The sequence below is a fragment of the Oncorhynchus masou genome, chromosome 9 (genome assembly GCF_036934945.1).
Source record: "Oncorhynchus masou masou isolate Uvic2021 chromosome 9, UVic_Omas_1.1, whole genome shotgun sequence".
NCBI classification, from domain to species: Eukaryota; Metazoa; Chordata; class Actinopteri; order Salmoniformes; family Salmonidae; genus Oncorhynchus; species Oncorhynchus masou.
The window spans coordinates 84,586,826-84,612,199 of NC_088220.1; the positions used below are offsets into that span (position 1 = coordinate 84,586,826).

General features: G+C 45.1%; 1 pseudogene; it reads left to right on the forward strand.

The window, feature by feature from the left end:
* Window positions 1–25,374, forward strand: part of LOC135545116 (basic proline-rich protein-like) — a 53,369-nt pseudogene that overhangs the window by 14,112 nt on the left and 13,883 nt on the right.

Here is a 25,374-nt window from a genome sequence, read left to right on the forward strand (position 1 = left end):
GTTAGGACCCGGTCCTCTCTGGGTATAGTCTATAGACTCTAGTTGGTTCTGTTAAGACCCGGTCCTCTCTGGGTATAGTCTATAGACTCTAGTTGGTTCTGTTAGGAACCGGTCCTCTCTGGGTATAGTCTATAGACTATAGTTGGTTCTATTAGGACCGGGTCCTCTCTGGGTATAGTCTATAGACTCTAGTTGGTTCTGTTAGGACCCGGTCCTCTCTGGGTATAGTCTATAGACTCTAGTTGGTTCTGTTAAGACCCGGTCCTCTCTGGGTATAGTCTATAGACTCTAGTTGGTTCTGTTAAGACCCGGTCCTCTCTGGGTATTGTCTATAGACTAGTTGGTTCTATTAAGACCCGGTCCTCTCTGGGTATAGTCTATCTCACTAGTGATGGAAAAAATACTCTAGAAAAGGAATGATAGAATGAGGAACAGTTGAAAGTTGCACGATAAACCAAATCACTGAGAGGAGTGAGATGTTTCAAACAGTTGCAGAGTGGCAAGTGGTGGAAAAAGTACCCAATTGTCATACTTGAGTAAAAGTATAGATACCTTAATAGAAAGTTACTGAAGTAAAAATGAAAGTCACCCAGTAAAATACAGCTTGAGTAAAAGTCTAAAAGAACTTGGTTTTAAATATACTTAAGTTTAAAAGGTAAATGTAATTGCTAAAATATTCTTACGTATCAAAAGTCAAAGTAAAACCATAAATATTTAAAAAAAATGTCCTTATGTCAAAGCAGACGCCACCATTTTGTTGTTTTCATAATTAATGGATAACAAGGGGCACAATCCAACACAGACATTATTTACAAATTATGCATTTGTGTTTAGTCATCCGCCAGACTGGATGCAGTAGGTGTTCTCTTGATAAGTGTGTGAATTTGACTATTTTCCTGTCCCGCTAAGAATTCAAAATTGAACGAGTACTTTCGGGGTTTTTTTCAGGGAAAATATAAGGAGTAAAAAGTACAATATTTTCTTTAGGAATGTAGTGGAGTAAAAGTACAAGTTGTCAAAATTATAAATAGTCAAATAAAGTACAGATAAACCCCCCCCCCCAAAAAATGAAGTAGTACTTTCAAGTGTTTTTACTTAATTATAACTTTACACCACTGAGGGTGGCTCATGGTTTATGGGGCGGCAGTGTAGCCTAGTGGTTAGAGCATTGGACTAGTAACCGAAAGGTTGCAAGTTCAAATCCCCGAGCTGACAAGGTACAAAATCTGTCGTTCTGCCCCTGAACAGGCAGTTAACCCACTGTTCCCAGGCCGTCATTGAAAATAAGAATTTGTTCTTAACTGACTTGCCTAGTAAAATAAAGGTAAAAAAAAAAAAAAAAAAATGGTTGAGATGTTATGTCAGTTTCAATGTGGCGGTGTTTACAATTCATACAACAACAACAAATCATGTTAAGTGCATTGCATATGGTCTATGACATAAGACAACTTGTGAAAAAAACATTTTGTGTAATTAACTGTGAGTTAAAAGGTATAATTTTGAATAGTTACAACCAAAGGTTGTTGTTTTTTTTCTTGTGTTTTTTTCTCTCTTTCTCTCTCTCTCTCTCTCTTCCTGTGTTTCTTTTCAATGACACCTGTGGTAGGGCAGGACGAGCCAAAATCACAGATACACTTCTGGATGGATGCGTGGGGGAGTGTAGAGCTGTGTATAGAAGCAATGGGGGAGTGTAGAGCTGTGTATAGAAGTAATGGGGGAGTGTACTGTTGTGTATAGAAGTAATGGGGGAGTGTAGAGCTGTGTATAGAAGTAATGGGGGAGTGTAGTGTTGTGTATAGAAGCAATGGGGGAGTGTAGAGCTGTGTATAGAAGTAATGGGGGAGTGTAGTGTTGTGTATAGAAGCAATGGGGGAGTGTAGAGCTGTGTATAGAAGTAATGGGGGAGTGTAGTGTTGTGTATAGAAGTAATGGGGGAGTGTAGAGCTGTGTATAGAAGTAATGGGGGAGTGTAGTGTTGTGTATAGAAGCAATGGGGGAGTGTAGAGCTGTGTATAGAAGTAATGGGGGAGTGTAGTGTTGTGTATAGAAGCAATGGGGGAGTGTAGAGCTGTGTATAGAAGCAATGGGGGATTGTAGAGCTGTGTATAGAAGTAATGGGGAGTGTAGAGCTGTGTATAGAAGTAATGGGGGAGTGTAGAGCTGTGTATAGAAGTAATGGGGGAGTGTAGAGTTGTGTATAGAAGCAATGGGGGAGTGTAGAGTTGTGTATAGAAGTAATGGGGGAGTGTAGAGCTGTGTATAGAAGTAATGGGGGAGTGTAGGGCTGTGTATAGAAGTAATGGGGGAGTGTAGAGCTGTGTATAGAAGTAATGGGGGAGTGTAGAGCTGTGTATAGAAGTAATGTGGGAGTGTAGAGCTGTGTATAGAAGTAATGGGGGAGTGTAGAGCTGTGTATAGAAGTAATGGGGGAGTGTAGAGCTGTGTATAGAAGCAATGGGGGAGTGTAGAGCTGTGTATAGAAGTAATGGGGGAGTGTAGAGCTGTGTATAGAAGTAATGGGGGAGTGTAGGGCTGTGTATAGAAGTAATGGGGGAGTGTAGAGCTGTGTATAGAAGTAATGGGGGAGTGTAGAGCTGTGTATAGAAGCAATGGGGGAGTGTAGAGTTGTGTATAGAAGTAATGGGGGAGTGTAGAGCTGTGTATAGAAGTAATGGGGGAGTGTAGAGCTGTGTATAGAAGTAATGGGGGAGTGTAGAGCTGTGTATAGAAGTAATGGGGGAGTGTAGAGCTGTGTATAGAAGCAATGGGGGAGTGTAGAGCTGTGTATAGAAGCAATGGGGGAGTGTAGAGCTGTGTATGGAAGTAATGGGGGAGTGTAGAGTTGTGTATAGAAGTAATGGGGGAGTGTAGAGCTGTGTATAGAAGCAATGGGGGAGTGTAGAGTTGTGTATAGAAGTATTGGGGGAGTGTAGAGCTGTGTATAGAAGTAATGGGGGAGTGTAGTGTTGTGTATAGAAGCAATAGGGGAGTGTAGAGCTGTGTATGGAAGCAATGGGGAGTGTAGTTTTGTGTATAGAAGTAATGGGGGAGTGTAGAGTTGTGTATAGAAGCAATGGGGGAGTGTAGAGCTGTGTATAGAAGTAATGGGGGAGTGTAGAGCTGTGTATAGAAGCAATGGGGGAGTGTAGTGTTGTGTATAGAAGCAATAGGGGAGTGTAGAGCTGTGTATAGAAGCAATGGGGGAGTGTAGAGCTGTGTATAGAAGCAATGGGGGAGTGTAGAGCTGTGTATAGAAGCAATGGGGGAGTGTAGAGCTGTGTATAGAAGTAATGGGGGAGTGTAGAGCTGTGTATAGAAGTAATGGGGGAGTGTAGGGCTGTGTATAGAAGTAATGGGGGAGTGTAGAGCTGTGTATAGAAGTAATGGGGGAGTGTAGAGCTGTGTATAGAAGCAATGGGGGAGTGTAGAGTTGTGTATAGAAGCAATGGGGGAGTGTAGAGCTGTTTTCTAAAAACTGCCTCTGCATGCATTGTGGGTGTTGCTTGGAGCATGTTGATTGATGGTATGATATAAAAGAGTTGGCAAAAGTTTGCCCCTGATTGTATTACTCATCCAAAGCCTTAGAAAACACCACGAGTTCGGCAACAATGCGACATGCCTTTTCAAATCGTCCTCTTCTCCTACCCCCTTTCCGTTTTGTCACCACACAGCGTGTATAGGATTGTTGCTTATGTCTTTCCTTCACTGAAAACATGGTGTTTTGTTGTTGAGTTACTAAGACGGTGAAGAAGATGAATGTGTTGTTTCGTTTTGTTTAGTGCACCGATTACATTTTTGATATTTCTGTTAAAGGTGTTTGTCTCACTAGATTTTCACCAGTAACTTTTGTAGGATGCTGAATATTAGGTAATGTGTGTGTTTTTTGTTGTTGTGTGTTCTTCATACCATATTTAGTTTTCTGAAATTTCATGTAACATTGATTTGAAAATTACACTGTTAGTTTTATGATTGTAAAACAAACAAAAAAAATGTTTTTTCTTTTCTGTGATCTGTAAGAATTTTGTTAAAATCTTGTCTGTTTAAGTTTTTCGAACAAATATATTTGATATGGGTATCTGACATTGAGGAACGACGTAGATACATGAGGCCTACTGTGGTAACCACGGAAACCACGGAACACTATTGTCATAACCATCTGGGTGGTAACAGTCACTAGTCACTCTTACATGGGAAAAACATTACTAAGAAATCTTGTTCATTTATTTAAATAGTAACTATTGTTTGAATATTTTAAATGCCCCTGGATGTCAGGCCGTGTTGAAAACCCAGCTGCCTATTTGATCACTCTTAGGGGGGGGCATTGTAGTCGGGGTCAGGGGTTGGAGGCGGGTCGAGCATGGAGTACGTACACTGATCTCTTCACTTAGCCACTAACAAACGAGGGGAAACCTAGGTTGTACTTTCTTTGCACTTCTGTACATAGTCCCCCCCCCAAAAAAGAGAATTATGTATAATATTCAGATGTTATTTTGAATAAAAAATATCTATAACTACATGAAACTTTGTTAGGATAATAAAAAAGAAGAATGAAAGGATGAAACTGTTCTCGCTCTGTAGCCCTTTCAGAAACACCAACGAGTCTTCTTTCTCTTGTTGTCTTTCCTGGCGTCTTGCAGTTGGCCAGGAAACCTTCAGGTGGTGTTGTGCACTAGCCTCTGGAGACAACGGGCCTGACTGGGTTTGTCCGGTCTCAAGGCCACGCCATCCCAGGCCCAACCAATTAAAACAAGTCCTGTTTTAGCCAGGAGAGGAACGCATGTTTAAGGAAATAACGAATACTTTTAAAGGGAACTGGTTCACGACAGAATAATATTGAATACGTCGATGTGTTGCACAGCATTACAGTACGCAGTATAATATCAACGTAATGGACTAAAATAAGAAAGAAAAAGACAAAAACAAAACAGTGGTTTATTGAAATGATTCCTAAGAATATACTCGCTTCAAGAGTTATAACACCTGCCGTAAATACGTTACGCATAACACAAACACATTATGTGTCCTTTTCTTTCTTTCTGTTTAGAAACTATGCTTCTGGTTGATGAACTGGACAGAAACATGAAAGTAGTTTACCAGGTAAACAGTTCTCCATTCCTGTGTTACTCATGAGGCTTCGACGTTAGTCCAAACCGTGATGTGACTTTTCTTCTGTCACAAGCACATGCCTGATGTTATAACATGATGCAATCTGAACTGTACGTTTTCTCAGCTTGTAGCTCCCTGATAGGATTTGTGCCTGGGAGCCAGATGTGCACCTCCTCTGCAAAGCACGTGCCATGTAAGTGGTCATCTTAAGCCACAATCTATAGCCATAATATATTTTCCATAAAAAAATAAATCAATGTTGAGTGAACAGTATTCATAAGAAGGAAGTTGCATGATTGGTTGGCCAGGGACGTTTTTTTGGTCTCCCGTTTTATAAAGCTGGTCTTAACAACGTTGAGGTATTGATGAAGAAGCACTGTGCTTACTGGGAATGGCTATCAAGTGGGAATTCTTTCCCCAGGATTCTATCACGTGGGAATTCTTTCACCAGGATTCTATCACGTGGGAATTCTTTCACCAGGGTTCTATCATGTAGGAATCCTTTCTCCAGGGTTCTATCATGTGGGAATCCTTTCTCCAGGGTTCTATCATGTGGGAATCCTTTCACCAGGGTTCTATCATGTGGGAATCCTTTCTCCAGGGTTCTATCGTGTAGGAATCCTTTCATCAGGGTTCTATCATGTGGGAATCCTTTCTCCAGGGTTCTATCATGTAGGAATCCTTTCATCAGGGTTCTATCATGTGAGAATCCTTTCTCCAGGGTTCTATCATGTAGGAATCCTTTCACCAGGGTTCTATCATGCAGGAATCCTTTCTCCAGGGTTCTATCATGTGAGAATCCTTTCACCAGGGTTCTATCATGCAGGAATCCTTTCTCCAGGTTCTATCATGTGGGAATCCTTTCTCCAGGGTTCTATCATGTGGGAATCCTTTCTCCAGGGTTCTATCATGCAGGAATCCTTTCTCCAGGGTTCTATCATGTGAGAATCCGTTCACCAGGGTTCTATCATGTGGGAATCCTTTCTCCAGGGTTCTATCATGTGGGAATCCTTTCTCCAGGGTTCTATCATGTGGGAATCCTTTCTCCAGGGTTCTATCATGTGGGAATCCTTTCTCCAGGGTTCTATCATGTGGGAATCCTTTCACCAGGGTTCTATCATGTGGGAATCCTTTCTCCAGGGTTCTATCGTGTAGGAATCCTTTCACCAGGGTTCTATCATGTGGGAATCCTTTCTCCAGGGTTCTATCATGTAGGAATCCTTTCACCAGGGTTCTATCATGCAGGAATCCTTTCTCCAGGGTTCTATCATGTGAGAATCCTTTCTCCAGGGTTCTATCATGTAGGAATCCTTTCACCAGGGTTCTATCATGCAGGAATCCTTTCTCCAGGGTTCTATCATGTGAGAATCCTTTCTCCAGGGTTCTATCATGTGGGAATCCTTTCACCAGGGTTCTATCATGTGGGAATCCTTTCTCCAGGGTTCTATCATGTGGGAATCCTTTCTCCAGGGTTCTATCATGTGGGAATCCTTTCTCCAGGGTTCTATCATGTGGGAATCCTTTCACCAGGGTTCTATCATGTAGGAATCCTTTCTCCAGGGTTCTATCATGTGGGAATCCTTCCTCCAGGGTTCTATCATGTGGGAATCCTTTCTCCAGGGTTCTATCATGTGGGAATCCTTTCACCAGGGTTCTATCATGTGGGAATCCTTTCTCCAGGGTTCTATCATGTGGGAATCCTTTCTCCAGGGTTCTATCATGTGGGAATCCTTTCTCCAGGGTTCTATCATGTAGGAATCCTTTCTCCAGGGTTCTATCATGTGGGAATCCTTCCTCCAGGGTTCTATCATGTGGGAATCCTTTCTCCAGGGTTCTATCATGTGGGAATCCTTTCCCCAGGGTTCTATCATGTGGGAATCCTTTCTCCAGGGTTCTATCATGTGGGAATCCTTTCATCTGGGTTCTAATTACTTGTATGTTTCTTGCTGTTGAGAATAAAATAAATAAACACAAATTCATAAATTCAATAAAAATATAAGTGAATTTGCTCTAAAAGTCTGATCTCAAATGTCTTCTATGGATACAGTTTCTGTTAAGGTAAAGACTGTATTATATTTCTCAAGGCAGAGGGGGGATCCATCAATTGTCTATAGTGCAATAACCATCATAGGTTTTAATCACAGAGAAACTCGTCTCCCTCTAAATGGTGAAATGTGATACATTTCTAAAATTAGATTTAAAAAAGTGACAAAGACTGGATGGGAAGTAGAACAATGATAGTGGGCAGAGTGAGGGATGCCTGATGATGTGTTATCAAGAGCAATGGACCTGCTTAACATGTCATGCAAATTCGGACTATTCTAATTAGTTGTTTCTAGTTGAACATAGCCATCCATCAAATAACGTTGAAATTGCCCAAAATCATATATGGAGAAAAACACTTTCTGTTGTCACAATATGATTTATTTATAAATTACATGCATAATGGAGTTTACATATATTTATAAAGTTTAGAATGTGATTTCATACAATAAAGTATTTCTGGTTGATGTCAAATATGCATAAATCGGTTTATCAGTTACTAGCCAGACGAGTCCTAAAAATGTGACGGTAAAATGTTTTACAATGTCTTCGATGTGCTTCACAGTGTTGCCACAAGATGGAGGTCTCTCCTTTAATAGCCCACTGGTAAACTACATGACCAAAATTATGTGAAAACCTGCTTGTCCAACATCCCCCTTCGCTGCTATAACAACCTCCACTCTTCTGGGAAGGCTTTCCACTAGATGTTGGAACAATGCTGCTATAACAGCCTCCACTTTTCTGGGAAGGCTTTCCACTAGATGTTGGAACAATGCTGCTATAACAGCCTCCACTTTTCTGGGAAGGCTTTCCACAAGATGTTGGAACATTGCTGCTATAACAACCTCCACTCTTCTGGGAAGGCTTTCCACTAGATGTAGGAACATTGCTGCTATAACAGCCTCCACTGCTCTGGGAAGGCTTTCCATGAGATGTTGGAACATTGCTGCTATAACATCCTCCACTCTTCTGGGAAGGCTTTCCACTAGATGTAGGAACATTGCTGCTATAACAGCCTCCACTCCTCTGGGAAGGCTTTCCACGAGATGTTGGAACATTGCTGCTATAACAGCCTCCACTCTTCTGGGAAGGCTTTCCACTAGATGTAGGAACATTGCTGCTATAACAGCCTCCACTCCTCTGGGAAGGCTTTCCACGAGATGTTGGAACATTGCTGCTATAACAGCCTCCACTCTTCTGGGAAGGCTTTCCACTAGATGTTGGAACATTGCTGCTATAACAGCCTCCACTCTTCTGGGAAGGCTTTCCACTAGATGTTGGAACATTGCTGCTATAACAGCCTCCACTCTTCTGGGAAGGCTTTCCACTAGATGTAGGAACATTGCTGCTATAACAGCCTCCACTCTTCTGGGAAGGCTTTCCACTAGATGTTGGAACATTGCTGCTATAACAGCCTCCACTCCTCTGGGAAGGCTTTCCACTAGATGTTGGAACATTGCTGCTATAACAGCCTCCACTCCTCTGGGAAGGCTTTCCACTAGATGTTGGAACATTGCTACTAAAACAGCCTCCACTCTTCTGGGAAGGCTTTCCACTAGATGTTGGAACATTGCTGCTAAAACAGCCTCCACTCTTCTGGGAAGGCTTTCCACTAGATGTTGGAACATTGCTGCTAAAACAGCCTCCACTCTTCTGGGAAGGCTTTCCACTAGATGTTGGAACATTGCTGCAGGGACTTGCTTCCATTCAGCCACAAGAGCATTAGTGAGGTCAGGCTGATGTGGCTCGCAGTCGGCACTACAATTCTACAATTCTACAAGGATCTAGGATCAGGTCTCCCTTGTGAACTTGTGCGGCTTTCCACTTTGCGGCTGAGCCCCTAGATGTTGTTGCTCCTAGACGTTTCCAATTCTCAACAACAGCACTAAGCAGTTGACCGGGGCAGCTCTAGCAGGGCAGAAATTTGATAAACTGACTTGTTGGAATGGTGGCATCCTATGACGATGACACGTTGAAAGTCACTGAACTCTTCAGTAATGGCCATTCTACTGCCAATGTTTTCCCTAAGGAGATTGCGTGGCTGTGTGCTCGATTTTATACACCCGTCCGCAAAGGTTGTCGCCGAAATAGCCGAACCCATGCATTTGAAGGGGTGTCCACATACTTTTGTAACCATAGTGTAGATGTTGAGCCAAAGATGTCCCGGGCCTGTATTCATAAAAATACAGAGTAGGAGAGCTGGTCCAGGATCAGATTCCCCCCTGTCCATGCATTCTTATTCATTGTGTTCTAAAATTCTATTCTGATCAGAGATCAGCACTCTGAGACGTTTCATGAATACGGACCCAGACCCACAACCATCCATTCAGAAAACACCGGGCTTATTAAAACCTATTCAGATGCTCTCCTGAATTACAGCTGAAATCCCATAATGGACGTTACATCGTCAGAAATCCGCATGTATCCGCCACACCTACAAGAAAGACACCTGTCTTATAACGTCTGTCCATCTCTACAGACACCATCATACCGTAGCTCTACCGGTTCAAATCACAGCTAGTTTCAGCTGTCAGCAGAGTGGAGGAAGAGAGATGATGGATTGACATTTCCACCAATAAGATCTGAGTTGCCGCCCCCCCCCCCCCCGTACACACTTTAATCCGGTTACTAACACAAGGGTGTGATTATTGTTCAAGGAAATGTTGTTTTAAGGAGTGTGCCCCTTCCATGCACTCTGATAATCTCCCTTCTAGAAATGGTCAAAGACTCCAGCCACCCTAGTCATAGACTGTTCTCTCTGCTACCGCGCCAAATCTAGGATTCAAGAGGCTTCTAAACAGATTACAACCCCACGCACTCTGATTGCTGCTACTCTCTGTTGTTATCATCTATGCATAGTCACTCTACCTACATGTACATATTACCTCAATAAAACCGGTACCTCCTCACATTGACTATGTACCGGTACAATGGTCTCACTATTGTTAATTTACTTCTGCTCTTTAATTATTTGTTACTTTTATTTCTTATTCTTTTTTTCATAGTGTATTTTTTTTTTAACTGCATTGTTGGTTAAGGCCATGTAAGTAAGCATTTCACTCTAATGCCTACACCAGTTGTATTCGGCACATGTGACAAATACAATTTAATATGATTTGATTCTCTCCACTATCCGATCTTCTACAAGAAGTGACCAACAGACTCTGTCTATAGCACTCTGTCCTATTCATCTCTTTCTCTAGCCCCGTTTACACCTGGTTCTGACATGAGTCGGATTTAACAAAGCAGTGCTGATTCAATAATGGCTGCTTCTGATGCGCCTCGCAGGGTTTGATGATGTACAACCCACATCCTCATCATCACCTCTGCCCCTCCGGCCAGACCCTGTTCAAATTGGCCACTCTGGAGGAGGGAGAAGGGACTGGGGACTGGGGACTGGGGACTGGGGACTGGGGACTGGGGAGTGTGTGTGTGTGTGTGTGTGTGTGTGTGTGTGTGTGTGTGTGTGTGTGTGTGTGTGTGTGTGTGTGTGTGTGTGTGTGTGTGTGTGTGTGTGTGTGTGTGTGTGTGTGTGTGTGTGTGATGGCCTGAGATAAATATGATTAGTGTTTGGTGGTTATGGAGCTGGGGCAACAACAGATCAATACTCTGTGCCTAGAAACAACGGATCAATACTCTGTGCATAGAGACAACAGATCAATACTCTGTGTCTAGAGACAACAGATTGATACTCTGTGTATAGAAACAACAGATTGATACTCTATGTATAGAGACAACAGATCAATACTCTGTGTCTGGAGACAACAGATTGATACTCTGTGTATAGAGACAATAGATCAATACTCTGTGTACAGAGACAGATCAATACTCTGTGTATAGAGACAACAGATTGATACTCTGTGTCTGGAGGAGCTGATCGTGGACTTCAGGAGACGCCCCCATCCACCTCGACGGGACCGCAGAGAAGGTGTAAAGTTCCTCGGCGTACACATCACTGACAATCTGAAGTGGTCCACCCACACATAGACAGTGTTGTGAAGAAGACGCAACAACCTCAAGAGGCTGAGGAAATTCGGCTTAGCCCCTAAGACCCTTGCAAACTTTTGCAGGTGAACCAATGAGAGCATCGTGTTGGGCTGTAACACCCGCCTGGTACAGCAACTGCACCGCCTGCAACTGCAAGGCACCGCCACAATGCATCACCGGGGGCATACTGCCTGCCTTCCCTACAGCACCCGAGCCACAGCCTGTTCACAGCTCCAACATCCAGAAGGCGAGGTCAGTACAGGTGCATCATAGCTGGGAACTAAACACTGAAAAACAGCTTCTATCTCAAGGACATCAGACTGTTAAATGCTGGCCTCTGCCCAGTACCCTGCACTGAACTTGGTTACTTTCACTAGGCGGCTACCACCCGGATACTCAACCCTGCACTTTAGAGGCTGCTGCCTTATATACATAGACATGGAATCACTGGTCCCTTTAATAATGGAACACTGGTCCCTTTAATAATGGAACACTGGCCCCTTTAATAAAGGAACACTGGCCCCTTTAATAAAGGAACACTGGTCACTATAATAATGTAACACTGGTCCCTTTAATAATGGAACACTGGTCACTTTAATAATGGAACACTGGTCACATTTACATATTACATTTAAGTCATTTGGCAGATGCTCTTATCCAGAGCGACTTACAAATTGGTGAATTCACCTTATGACATCCAGTGGAACAGCCATTTTACAATAGTGCATCTAAATCATTTAAGGGGGGTGAGAAGGATTACTTTATCCTATCCTAGGTATTCCTTGAAGAGGTGGGGTTTCAGGTGTCTCCGGAAGGTGGTGATTGACTCCGCTGTCCTGGCGTCGTGAGGGAGTTTGTTCCACCATTGGGGGCCAGAGCAGCGAACAGTTTTGACTGGGCTGAGCGGGAACTGTACTTCCTCAGTGGTAGGGAGGCGAGCAGGCCAGAGGTGGATGAACGCAGTGCCCTTGTTTGGGTGTAGGGCCTGATCAGAGCCTGGAGGTACTGCGGTGCCGTTCCCCTCACAGCTCCGTAGGCAAGCACCATGGTCTTGTAGCGGATGCGAGCTTCAACTGGAAGCCAGTGGAGAGAGCGGAGGAGCGGGGTGACATGAGAGAACTTGGGAAGGTTGAACACCAGACGGGCTGCGGCGTTCTGGATGAGTTGTAGGGGTTTAATGGCACAGGCAGGGAGCCCAGCCAGCAGCGAGTTGCAGTAATCCAGACGGGAGATGACAAGTGCCTGTATTAGGACCTGCGCCGCTTCCTGTGTGAGGCAGGGTCGTACTCTGCGGATGTTGTAGAGCATGAACCTACAGGAACGGGCCACCGCCTTGATGTTAGTTGAGAACGACAGGGTGTTGTCCAGGATCACGCCAAGGTTCTTAGCGCTCTGGGAGGAGGACACAATGGAGTTGTCAACCGTGATGGTGAGATCATGGAATGGGCAGTCCTTCCCCGGGAGGAAGAGCAGGTCACTTTAATAATGGAACACTGGTCACTTTAATAATGGAACACTGGTCCCTTTAATAATGGAACACTGGTCACTTTAATAATGGAACACTGGTCACTTTAATAATGGAACACTGGTCACTTTAATAATGGAACACTGGTCACTTTAATAATGGAACACTGGTCACTTTAATAATGGAACACTGGTCACTTTAATAATGGAACACTGGTCACTTTAATAATGGAACACTGGTCACTTTAATAATGGAACACTGGTCACTTTAATAATGGAACACTGGTCACTTTAATAATGGAACACTGGTCACTTTAATAATGGAACACTGGTCACTTTAATAAAGGAACACTGGTCACTATAATAATGTAACACTGGTCCCTTTAATAATGGAACACTGGTCACTTTAATAATGGAACACTGGTCAGTTTAATAATGGAACACTGGTCACTCTAATAATGGAACACTGGTCACTTTAATAATGGAACACTGGTCAGTTTAATAATGGAACACTGGTCACTCTAATAATGGAACACTGGTCACTCTAATAATGGAACACTGATATTCAGAGAAAACACTCTACCTAGTTGTATTTAATGTAGAGAAACCACTCTACATAGATGTATATCATGTAGAGAAACCACTATTCCTAGTTGTACATAATGTAGAGAAACAGAGACAAAAGATCAACTCTACCTAGTTGTATATAATGTAGAGAAACCACTCCACCTAGTTGTATATCATGTAGAGAAACCACTCTACCTAGTTGTATATCATGTAGAGAAACCACTCTTCCTAGTTGTATATCATGTATTGAAATGTTGTTTGTTTGTCTGTATTCTGTCTCTAAATCTTGTCTATCACTAGCAGCACCATATCACCAGGTGACATTCTGAGTATGTTGTCTAGCAGCACCATATCACCAGGTAACATTCTGAGTATGTTGTCTATCAGCACCATATCACCAGGTAACATTCTGAGTATGTTGTATAGCAGCACCATATCACCAGGTAACATTCTGAGTATGTTGTCTAGCAGCACCATATCACCAGGTAACATTCTGAGTATGTTGTCTATCACTAGCAGCACCATATCACCAGGTAACATTCTGAGTATGTTGTCTAGCAGCACCATATCACCAGGTAACATTCTGACTGTGTTGTCTATCACTAGCAGCACCATATCACCAGGTAACATTCTGAGTATGTTGTCTATCACTAACAGCACCATATCACCAGGTAACATTCAGAGTATGTTGTCTAGCAGCACCATATCACCAGGTAACATTCTGAGTATGTTGTCTAGCAGCACCATATCACCAGGTAACATTCTGAGTATGTTGTCTATCAGCACCATATCACCAGGTAACATTCTGAGTATGTTGTCTAGCAGCACCATATCACCAGGTCACATTCTGAGTATGTTGTCTAGCAGCACCATATCACCAGGTAACAATCTGAGTATGTTGTCTAGCAGCACCATATCACCAGGTAACAATCTGAGTATGTTGTCTAGCAGCACCATATCACCAGGTCACATTCTGAGTATGTTGTCTAGCAGCACCATATCACCAGGTAACAATCTGAGTATGTTGTCTAGCAAAACCATATCACCAGGTAACAATCTGAGTATGTTGTCTAGCAGCACCATATCACCAGGTAACATCTGAGTATGTTGTCTATCACTAGCAGCACCATATCACCAGGTAACATTCAGAGTATGTTGTCTATCAGCACCATATCACCAGGTAACATTCAGAGTATGTTGTCTATCACTAGCAGCACCATATCACCAGGTAACAATCTGAGTATGTTGTCTAGCAGCACCATATCACCAGGTCACATTCTGAGTATGTTGTCTAGCAGCACCATATCACCAGGTAACAATCTGAGTATTTTGTCTAGCAGCACCATATCACCAGGTAATATTCTGAGTATGTTGTCTATCAGCACCATATCACCAGGTAATATTCTGAGTTTGTTGTCTATCAGCACCATATCACCAGGTAACATTCTGTGTATGTTGTCTAGCAGCACCATATCACCAGGTAACTTTCTGAGTATGTTGTCTATCACTAGCAGCACCATATCACCAATTAACATTCTGAGTATGTTGTCTAGCAGCACCATATCACCAGGTAACATTCTGAGTATGTTGTCTAACAGCACCATATCACCAGGTATCAATCTGAGTATGTTGTCTAGCAGCACCATATCACCAGGTAACATTCTGAGTATGTTGTCTAGCAGCACCATATCACCAGGTAACATTCTGAGTATGTTGTCTATCAGCACCATATCACCAGGTAACATTCTGAGTATGTTGTCTATCAGCACCATATCACCAGGTAACATTCAGAGTATGTTGTCTAGCAGCACCATATCACCAGGTAACATTCTGAGTATGTTGTCTATCAGCACCATATCACCAGGTAACATTCAGAGTATGTTGTCTATCAGCACCATATCACCAGGTAACATTCAGAGTATGTTGTCTAGCAGCACCATATCACCAGGTAACATTCTGAGTATGTTGTCTAGCAGCACCATATCACCAGGTAACATTCTGAGTATGTTGTCTAGCAGCACCATATCACCAGGTAACATTCTGATTATGTTGTCTATCACTAACAGCACCATATCACCAGGTATCAATCTGAGTATGTTGTCTAGCAGCACCATATCACCAGGTAACATTCTGAGTATGTTGTCTAGCAGCACCATATCACCAGGTAACATCTGAGTATGTTGTCTATCACTAGCAGCACCATATCACCAGGTAACATTCAGAGTATGTTGTCTATCAGCACCATATCACCAGGTAACATTCAGAGTATGTTGTCTATCACTAGCAGCACCATATCACCAGGTAACAATCTGAGTATGTTGTCTAGCAGCACCATATCACCAGGTCACATTCTGAGTATGTTGTCTAGCAGCACCATATCACCAGGTAACAATCTGAGTATTTTGTCTAGCAGCACCATATCACCAGGTAACATTCTGAGTATGTTGTCTAGCAGCACCATATCACCAGGTAACATTCTGAGTATGTTGTCTAGCAGCACCATATCACCAGGTAACATTCTGAGTATGTTGTCTAGCAGCACCATATCACCAGGTAACATTCTGAGTATGTTGTCTATCACTAGCAGCACCATATCACCAGGTAACATTCTGAGTATGTTGTCTAGCAGCACCATATCACCAGGTAACATTCTGAGTATGTTGTCTAGCAGCACCATATCACCAGGTAACATTCTGAGTATGTTGTCTAGCAGCACCATATCACCAGGTAACATTCTGAGTATGTTGTCTAGCAGCACCATATCACCAGGTAACAATCTGAGTATGTTGTCTAGCAGCACCATATCACCAGGTAACAATCTGAGTATGTTGTCTAGCAGCACCATATCACCAGGTCACAATCTGAGTATGTTGTCTAGCAGCACCATATCACCAGGTAACAATCTGAGTATGTTGTCTAGCAGCACCATATCACCAGGTAACAATCTGAGTATGTTGTCTAGCAGCACCATATCACCAGGTAACATCTGAGTATGTTGTCTATCACTAGCAGCACCATATCACCAGGTAACATTCAGAGTATGTTGTCTATCAGCACCATATCACCAGGTAACATTCAGAGTATGTTGTCTATCACTAGCAGCACCATATCACCAGGTAACAATCTGAGTATGTTGTCTAGCAGCACCATATCACCAGGTCACATTCTGAGTATGTTGTCTAGCAGCACCATATCACCAGGTAACAATCTGAGTATTTTGTCTAGCAGCACCATATCACCAGGTAATATTCTGAGTATGTTGTCTATCAGCACCATATCACCAGGTAATATTCTGAGTTTGTTGTCTATCAGCACCATATCACCAGGTAACATTCTGTGTATGTTGTCTAGCAGCACCATATCACCAGGTAACTTTCTGAGTATGTTGTCTATCACTAGCAGCACCATATCACCAATTAACATTCTGAGTATGTTGTCTATCAGCACCATATCACCAGGTAACATTCAGAGTATGTTGTCTAGCAGCACCATATCACCAGGTAACATTCTGAGTATGTTGTCTATCAGCACCATATCACCAGGTAACATTCAGAGTATGTTGTCTATCAGCACCATATCACCAGGTAACATTCAGAGTATGTTGTCTAGCAGCACCATATCACCAGGTAACATTCTGAGTATGTTGTCTAGCAGCACCATATCACCAGGTAACATTCTGAGTATGTTGTCTAGCAGCACCATATCACCAGGTAACATTCTGATTATGTTGTCTATCACTAACAGCACCATATCACCAGGTATCAATCTGAGTATGTTGTCTAGCAGCACCATATCACCAGGTAACATTCTGAGTATGTTGTCTAGCAGCACCATATCACCAGGTAACATCTGAGTATGTTGTCTATCACTAGCAGCACCATATCACCAGGTAACATTCAGAGTATGTTGTCTATCAGCACCATATCACCAGGTAACATTCAGAGTATGTTGTCTATCACTAGCAGCACCATATCACCAGGTAACAATCTGAGTATGTTGTCTAGCAGCACCATATCACCAGGTCACATTCTGAGTATGTTGTCTAGCAGCACCATATCACCAGGTAACAATCTGAGTATTTTGTCTAGCAGCACCATATCACCAGGTAACATTCTGAGTATGTTGTCTAGCAGCACCATATCACCAGGTAACATTCTGAGTATGTTGTCTAGCAGCACCATATCACCAGGTAACATTCTGAGTATGTTGTCTAGCAGCACCATATCACCAGGTAACATTCTGAGTATGTTGTCTATCACTAGCAGCACCATATCACCAGGTAACATTCTGAGTATGTTGTCTAGCAGCACCATATCACCAGGTAACATTCTGAGTATGTTGTCTAGCAGCACCATATCACCAGGTAACATTCTGAGTATGTTGTCTAGCAGCACCATATCACCAGGTAACATTCTGAGTATGTTGTCTAGCAGCACCATATCACCAGGTAACAATCTGAGTATGTTGTCTAGCAGCACCATATCACCAGGTAACATTCTGAGTATGTTGTCTAGCAGCACCATATCACCAGGTAACAATCTGAGTATGTTGTCTAGCAGCACCATATCACCAGGTAACATTCTGAGTATGTTGTCTAGCAGCACCATATCACCAGGTAACATTCTGAGTATGTTGTCTAGCAGCACCATATCACCAGGTAACATTCTGAGTATGTTGTCTAGCAGCACCATATCACCAGGTAACAATCTGAGTATGTTGTCTAGCAGCACCATATCACCAGGTAACATTCTGAGTATGTTGTCTAGCAGCACCATATCACCAGGTAACAATCTGAGTATGTTGTCTAGCAGCACCATATCACCAGGTAACATTCTGAGTCTGTGTAAATGTACTTAGCGAATAAATGTGATTTTGATTAGCTACTGCATCATCTGTTTCCAATGTTTAAATAATAGGTTGAATGACAGACATCTGTTTAATAGAAGTACATGATTGTTTTCAGTCACTATAATGGGGATCTTGTTTTCTGCAAACAATGCCTGCACTAATATTCAATTTGTTTCTATTGGCTTAGACTAGAGGGTTTAAAGGAAAACAGATGGACAGACAGGGGTATTACAGAGAAAGGCACTAAGCAATGACAATTCAGTATTTCACACTAATGCCAAGAAATGAATTATCTCTTTGGGGAGGTTGGGGGGATTGAGGGATGGAGAGTGGCAGGCAGGGAGAGACTGAGGGATAGAGAGAGGGAGGTAGGCAGGCAGGGAGGGACTGAGGGATGGAGAGAGGCAGGCAGGGAGGGACTGAGGGATGTAGTGAGGCAGACAGGGAGAGACTGAGGGACAGAGAGAGAGGCAGGCAGGGAGAGACTGAGGGATAGAGAGAGGGAGGTAGGCAGGCAGGGAGGGACTGAGGGATGGAGAGAGGCAGGCAGGGAGAATGTGAGGGATAGAGAGAGGGAGGTAGGGAGAGACTGAGGGACAGAGAGAGGGAGGTAGGCAGGGAGAGACTGAGGGATAGAGAGAGGGAGGTAGGCAGGCAGGGAGGGACTGAGGGATGGAGAGGCGCAGGCAGTGAGAGACTGAAGGATAGAGAGAGGGAGGTAGGTAGGCAGGGAGGGACTGAGGGATGGAGAGAGGGAGGTAGGCAGGCAGCGAGGGACTGAGGGATGGAGAGGGGCAGGCAGTGAGAGACTGAAGGATAGAGAGAGGGAGGTAGGTAGGCAGGGAGGGACTGAGGGATGGAGAGAGGCAGGCAGGGAGAGACTGGGGGTGGAGAGGGGGAGAGAGGCAGGCAGGGAGGGACTGAGGAATGGAGAGAGGCAGGCAGGGAGAGACTGAGGGATGGAGAGAGGGATGTAGGGGGAGAATGAGGGATGGAGAGAAGCAGGTAGGGGGAGAATGAGGGATAGAGAAAGGGAGGTAGGCAGGCAGAGAGAGAGAGACTGAAGGATGGAGAGAGGCAGGCAGGGAGAGACTGAGGGATGGAGAGAGGCAGGTAGGGGGAGAATGAGGGACAGAGAAAGGGAGGTAGGCAGGCAGGGAGAAACTGATGGATGGAGAGAGGCAGGCAGGGAGGGACTGAGGGATGGAGAGAGGGATGTAGGCAGGCAGGGACGGACTGAGAGTGCTTGAGTGTGTGTTCATATGAGAGAAAGAGAGAGAGCATGACAGAGCGAGAGAGAGAGAGAGAGCATGATAGAGGGAGAGAGAGGTGGTCTGATAGAGGGAGAGAGTGGGGGTCTGAGAGGGAGAGAGTGGGGTTATGATAGAGGGAGAGAGTGGGGGTCTGAGAGGGAGAGAGTGGGGGTCTGATAGAGGGAGAGAGTGGGGGTCTGATAGAGGGAGAGAGTGGGGGTCTGATAGAGGGAGAGAGTGGGGGTATGATAGAGGGAGAGAGTGGGGGTCTGATAGAGGGAGAGAGTGGGGGTCTGATAGAGGGAGAGAGTGGGGGTCTGATAGAGGGAGAGAGTGGGGGTCTGAGAGGGAGTGCCTGGGGGTATGATAGAGGGAGAGAGTGGGGGTATGATAGAGGGAGAGAGTGGGGGTCTGATAGAGGGAGAGAGTGGGGGTCTGATAGAGGGAGAGAGTGGGGGTCTGATAGAGGGAGAGAGTGGGGGTCTGAGAGAGGGAGAGAGTGGGGGTCTGATAGAGGGAGAGAGAGTGGTCTGATAGAGGGAGAGAGTGTGGGTCTGAGAGGGAGAGAGTGGGGGTCTGAGAGGGAGAGAGTGGGGGTCTGAGAGGGAGAGAGTGGGGGTCTGATAGAGGGAGAGAGTGGGGGTCTGATAGAGGGAGAGAGTGGGGGTATGATAGAGGGAGAGAGTGGGAGTCTGAGAGGGAGAGAGTGGGGGTATGATAGAGGGAGAGAGTGGGGGTCTAATAGAGGGAGAGAGTGGGGGTATGATAGAGGGAGAGAGTGGGGGTATGATAGAGGGAGAGAGTGGGGGTATGATAGAGGGAGAGAGTGGGGGTCTGATAGAGGGAGAGAGTGGGGGTCTGATAGAGGGAGAGAGTGGGGGTATGATAGAGGGAGAGAGTGGGGGTATGATAGAGGGAGAGAGTGGGAGTATGATAGAGGGAGAGAGTGGGGGTCTAAAAGAGGGAGAGAGTGGGGGTCTGATAGAGGGAGAGAGTGGGGGTCTGATAGAGGGAGAGAGTGGGGGTCTGAGAGGGAGAGAGTGGGAGTATGATAGAGGGAGAGAGTGGGGGTATGATAGAGGGAGAGAGTGGGAGTATGAGAGGGAGAGAGTGGGGGTATGATAGAGGGAGAGAGTGGGGGTCTGAGAGGGAGAGAGTGGGGGTATGATAGAGGGAGAGAGTGGGGGTATGATAGAGGGAGAGAGTGGGAGTATGAGAGGGAGAGAGTGGGGGTATGATAGAGGGAGAGAGTGGGGGTATGATAGAGGGAGAGAGTGGGGGTATGATAGAGGGAGAGAGTGGGGGTATGATAGAGGGAGAGAGTGGGGGTATGATAGAGGGAGAGAGTGGGGGTCTGATAGAGGGAGAGAGTGGGGGTCTGATAGAGGGAGAGAGAGGTGGTCTGATAGAGGGAGAGAGTGGGGGTCTGATAGAGGGAGAGAGTGGGGGTCTGTTCCATTATTTGTGTCAGTGGAAAAAAGGGAGAGAGATAAGGGAGAGAGATAAGGGAGAGAGATAAGGGAGAGAGATAAGGGACAGAGATAAGGGGATGGATGTGTTGCTTCCCCCAGACTGACCCTAATAGGGTAATGTCCTGACCTCATTACACTACCAGCTAACGAAGAGGAGCGAGAGGAGGGAATGGAGAGGACAGTGAGTGAGTGAGTGAGTGAGTGAGTGAGTGAGTGAGTGACATTTTGGGGTTTGAAGACACAGAGTTACATAATTGTAGAAAATCATCCTCATCGGCGTCTTCATTGTCACCTTCGTCTCTATAGTGTCTACAGACACACCATCTCACCATCTCTCCCTCGTAGATCTTCCTCCTGCTGAGTACTTCTCTCCACCTGTTGCCCTCTTCACAACAGTACAGTCAGTTAGGGCACATAACACAGAGATGAGTTGGAGAGAAAGGAGAGAGGAGACACAGATAAAAAGAGAGAGAGAGAGAGACAGGCCGGAAAAACATGGAGAGTGGAATGTTTACAGTGTTTATTTCACTTGCTTTGGCAATGTAAACATGTTTCCCGTGTCAGTAAAGCCCTTACATTGAGAGATGTGTTTTGTGAGGTGATGAAGAGGTCTCCAGGACTCCTGTAGGTTGGCTTAACGACAGTACATATTCACTGGGATGGAGAGCGCTATCTATCTGGCCAACTGAACTCCATCGCAGAGTTTTACACCACAAGTCACTACCCCTGGAGTTAACAGGAGAACCAGGGCAGGGAGAGGAGGGGGCGAGGGGAACCAGGGCAGAGAAAAGAGGGGTTGGGGGAACCAGGGCAGAGAGAGGAGGGGGTGGGGGGAACCAGGGCAGAGAGAGGAGGGGGTGGGGGCAACCAGGGCAAGGAGAGGAGGGGGCGGGGAGAACCAGGGCAGAGAGAAGAGGGGGTGGGGGGAACCAGGGCAGAGAGAGGAGGGGGCGGGGGGAACCAGTGCAGAGAGAGGATGGGGTGGGGGAACCCGGGGCAGGGAGAGGAGGGGGTGGGGGAACCAGGGAAGGGCTAGGAGGGGGTTGGGGAACCAGGGCAGAGAGAGGAGGGGGTTGGTGAGACCCGGGGCAGGGAGAGGAAGGGGTGGGGGGAACCAGGGCAGGGAGAGGAGGGGGTGGGGTGGGGGGAACCAGGGCAGGGATGTGACGGGGTGGGTGGTGTCTGAATGAAAGTGACACAGTGAGAGCGACAGACTGGGGTTTTCCCACTTTTGTTATTGGCATTATTAAAGAGGAAGTTGTCAGAGGAGGTTTTTGGTCAGAGGAGATTATTGGGCAGAGGAGATTATTGGTCAGAAGAGATTATTGGTCAGAAGAGATTATTGGGCAGAGGAGGTTATTGGTCAGAGGAGGTTATTGGTCAGAGGAGGTTATTGGTCAGAGGAGGTTATTGGTCAGAGGTTATTGGTCAGAGGAGGTTATTGGTCAGAGGAGGTTATTGGTCAGAGGAGGTTATTGGTCAGAGGAGGTTATTGGTCAGAGGAGGTTATTGGTCAGAGGAGGTTTTTGGTCAGAAGAGATTATTGGTCAGAGGAGGTTATTGGTCAGAAGAGATTATTGGTCAGAAGAGATTATTGGTCAGAAGAGATTATTGGGCAGAGGAGGTTATTGGTCAGAGGAGGTTATTGGTCAGAGGAGGTTATTGGTCAGAGGAGGTTATTGGTCAGAGGTTATTGGTCAGAGGAGGTTATTGGTCAGAGGAGGTTATTGGTCAGAGGAGGTTATTGGTCAGAGGAGGTTATTGGTCAGAGGAGGTTATTGGTCAGAGGAGGTTTTTGGTCAGAGGAGGTTATTGGGCAGATGAGGTTATTGGGCAGAGGAGGTTATTGGTCAGAGGAGGTTATTGGTCAGAGGAGGTTATTGGTCAGAGGAGGTTATTGGTCAGAGGAGGTTTTTGGTCAGAGGAGGTTATTGGGCAGATGAGGTTATTGGGCAGAGGAGGTTATTGGGCAGAGGAGGTTATTGGGCAGAGGAGGTTATTGGGCAGAGGAGGTTATTGGTCAGAGGAGGTTATTGGGCAGAGGAGGTTATTGGGCAGATGAGGTTATTGGTCAGAGGAGGTTATTGTGCAGAGGAGGTTATTGGTCAGAGGAGGTTATTGGTCAGAGGAGGTTATTGGGCAGAGGAGGTTATTGGTCAGAAGAGGTTATTGGTCAGAGGAGGGTTTTGGGCAGAGGAGGTTATTGGTCAGAGGAGGTTATTGGTCAGAGGAGGTTATTGGTCAGAGGAGGTTATTGGTCAGAGGAGGTTGTTGGTCAGAGGAGGTTATTGGTCAGAGGAGGTTATTGGTCAGAGGAGGTTATTGGTCAGAGGAGGTTATTGGTCAGAGGAGGTTATTGGTCAGAGGAGGTTGTTGGTCATGTGTTACAGTGAAGGGGCACAGGCCATAGTAAGAAGGGAATCCATTCAGATGGCTGATAAGAAGGGAATCCATTCAGAGGGTAACAGGATGCCCCTAGGCGCTGGGGGACAGGGGTGGCAGACGCCGGGGAGGAGGAGGAGGGGGGGGGTATTCAAACTATCAATGAAACAGAATTACAGATTATTCTGTTCTCATTCACTGGACGCTCTTTCTGTTTTCATGGGAAGGGAATTGAGGAGTTGGACTGACTCTAAAGACCTGTTGGTTGTCCATCACACAGGAAGAGGAGGGGATGAACTGGGTATAGTTACAGCTGGGGCGTATATAATTACCAGTGGGCTCTCTCTTACAGGACGCTTCATGAGAGAGGAAGGAGGGGAAGGGGGAGTGTGTGTGTGTGTGTGTGTGTGTGTGTGTTTGTGTGTGTGTGTGTGTGTGTGTGTGTGTGTGTGTGTGTGTGTGTGTGTGTGTGTGTGTGTGTGTGTGTGTGTGTGTGTGTGTGTTGTGTGTGTGTGTGTGTGTGTGTGTGTGTGTGTGTGTGTGTGTGTGTGTTTGTGTGTGTGTGTTTGTGTCTGTGTGTTTGTGTGTGTGTGTGTGTTTGTGTGTGTGTTTGTGTCTGTGTGTTTGTGTGTGTGTTTGTGTGTGTGTGTTTGTGTCTGTGTGTTTGTGTGTGTGTGTGTGTGTGTGTTTGTGTGTGTGTGTGTGTTTGTGTCTGTGTGTTTGTGTCTGTGTGTTTGTGTGTGTGTGTGTGTGTGTGTGTGTGTGTGTGTGTGTGTGTGTGTGTGTGTGTGTGTGTGTGTGTGTGTGTGTGTGTGTGTTTGTGTGTGTGTGTTTTGTGTTTGTGTGTGTGTCTGCATACATCCTAGCCTGTGAAGCGTAAATTCTCTCTCTCTCTGAATTCAATTCAAAGGGTTTTATTGTCATTGGACACACATGTTAACATTGCCAAAGCAAGTGAAGTAGATAATAAACAAAAGTGAAATAAACAATAAAAACTAAACAGTAAACATTACACTCACAACATTTTCAAAGGAATAGAATAGAGTCCTTTTAAGTGTAATATTATATATATACACTGTTTTGATGATGTGTAAATAGTTTAAGAAGAAATGGGAAATTAAATAAGCATACATATGGGTTGTATTTACAATGGTGTTTGTTCTTCACTGGTTGCCCTTTTCTTGTGGCAACGGGTCACAAATCAGAGTTCCTCTGTGGAGATGGGAGAACCTTCCAGAAGGACAACCATCTCTGCAGCACTCCACCAATCAGGCCTTTATGGTAGAGTGGCCAGACGGAAGCCACTCCTCAGTATAAGGCACATGACAGCCTGCTTGAAGAACCCAATGGTCACTCTGACAGAGCTCCAGAGTTCCTCTGTGGAGGTGGGAGAACCTTCCAGAAGGACAACCATCTCTGCAGGACTCCACCAATCAGGCCTTTTTTTGTGCTACCCTGTGGGACTCCCAATCACATCCAGATGTGATACAGCCTGGATTCAAACCAGGGACTGTAGTGACACCTCTTGCACTGAGATGCAGTGCCTTGTGCCACTTGGGAGCAAAGGCCTTAGGAAAGAAATGTGTGTGTGTGTGTTTCTTTTTTTCAAATTTTATCCGCTTGTTGTTGTTTGCGGATGTTATATGGTTGTAGGTCTTCCCTTCACATCTCCATCAATTTATACACCCGTTGGGATGAGTGTGCTGTCGGTCTAGATGGTGTAGTTTAGGATGACAGCTCGGTATGCTGACATTGCATTGACCACACTAAGGGAGAGTATGCTGACGTTGCATTGACCACACTAAGGGAGAGTATGCTGACATTGCATTGACCACACTAAGGGAGAGTATGCTGACATTGCATTGACCACAGTAAGGGAGAGTATGCTGACGTTGCATTGACCACACTAAGGGAGAGTATGCTGACGTTGCATTGACCACACTAAGGGAGAGTATGCTGACATTGCATTGACCACACTAAGGGAGAGTATGCTGACATTGCATTGACCACACTAAGGGAGAGTTTGCTGACATTGCATTGACCACACTAAGGGAGAGTATGCTGACATTGCATTGACCACACTAAGGAGAGTATGCTGACATTGCATTGACCACACTAAGGGAGAGTATGCTGACATTGCATTGACCACACTAAGGGAGAGTATGCTGACATTGCATTGACCACACTAAGGGAGAGTATGCTGACATTGCATTGACCACAGTAAGGGAGAGTATGCTGACGTTGCATTGACC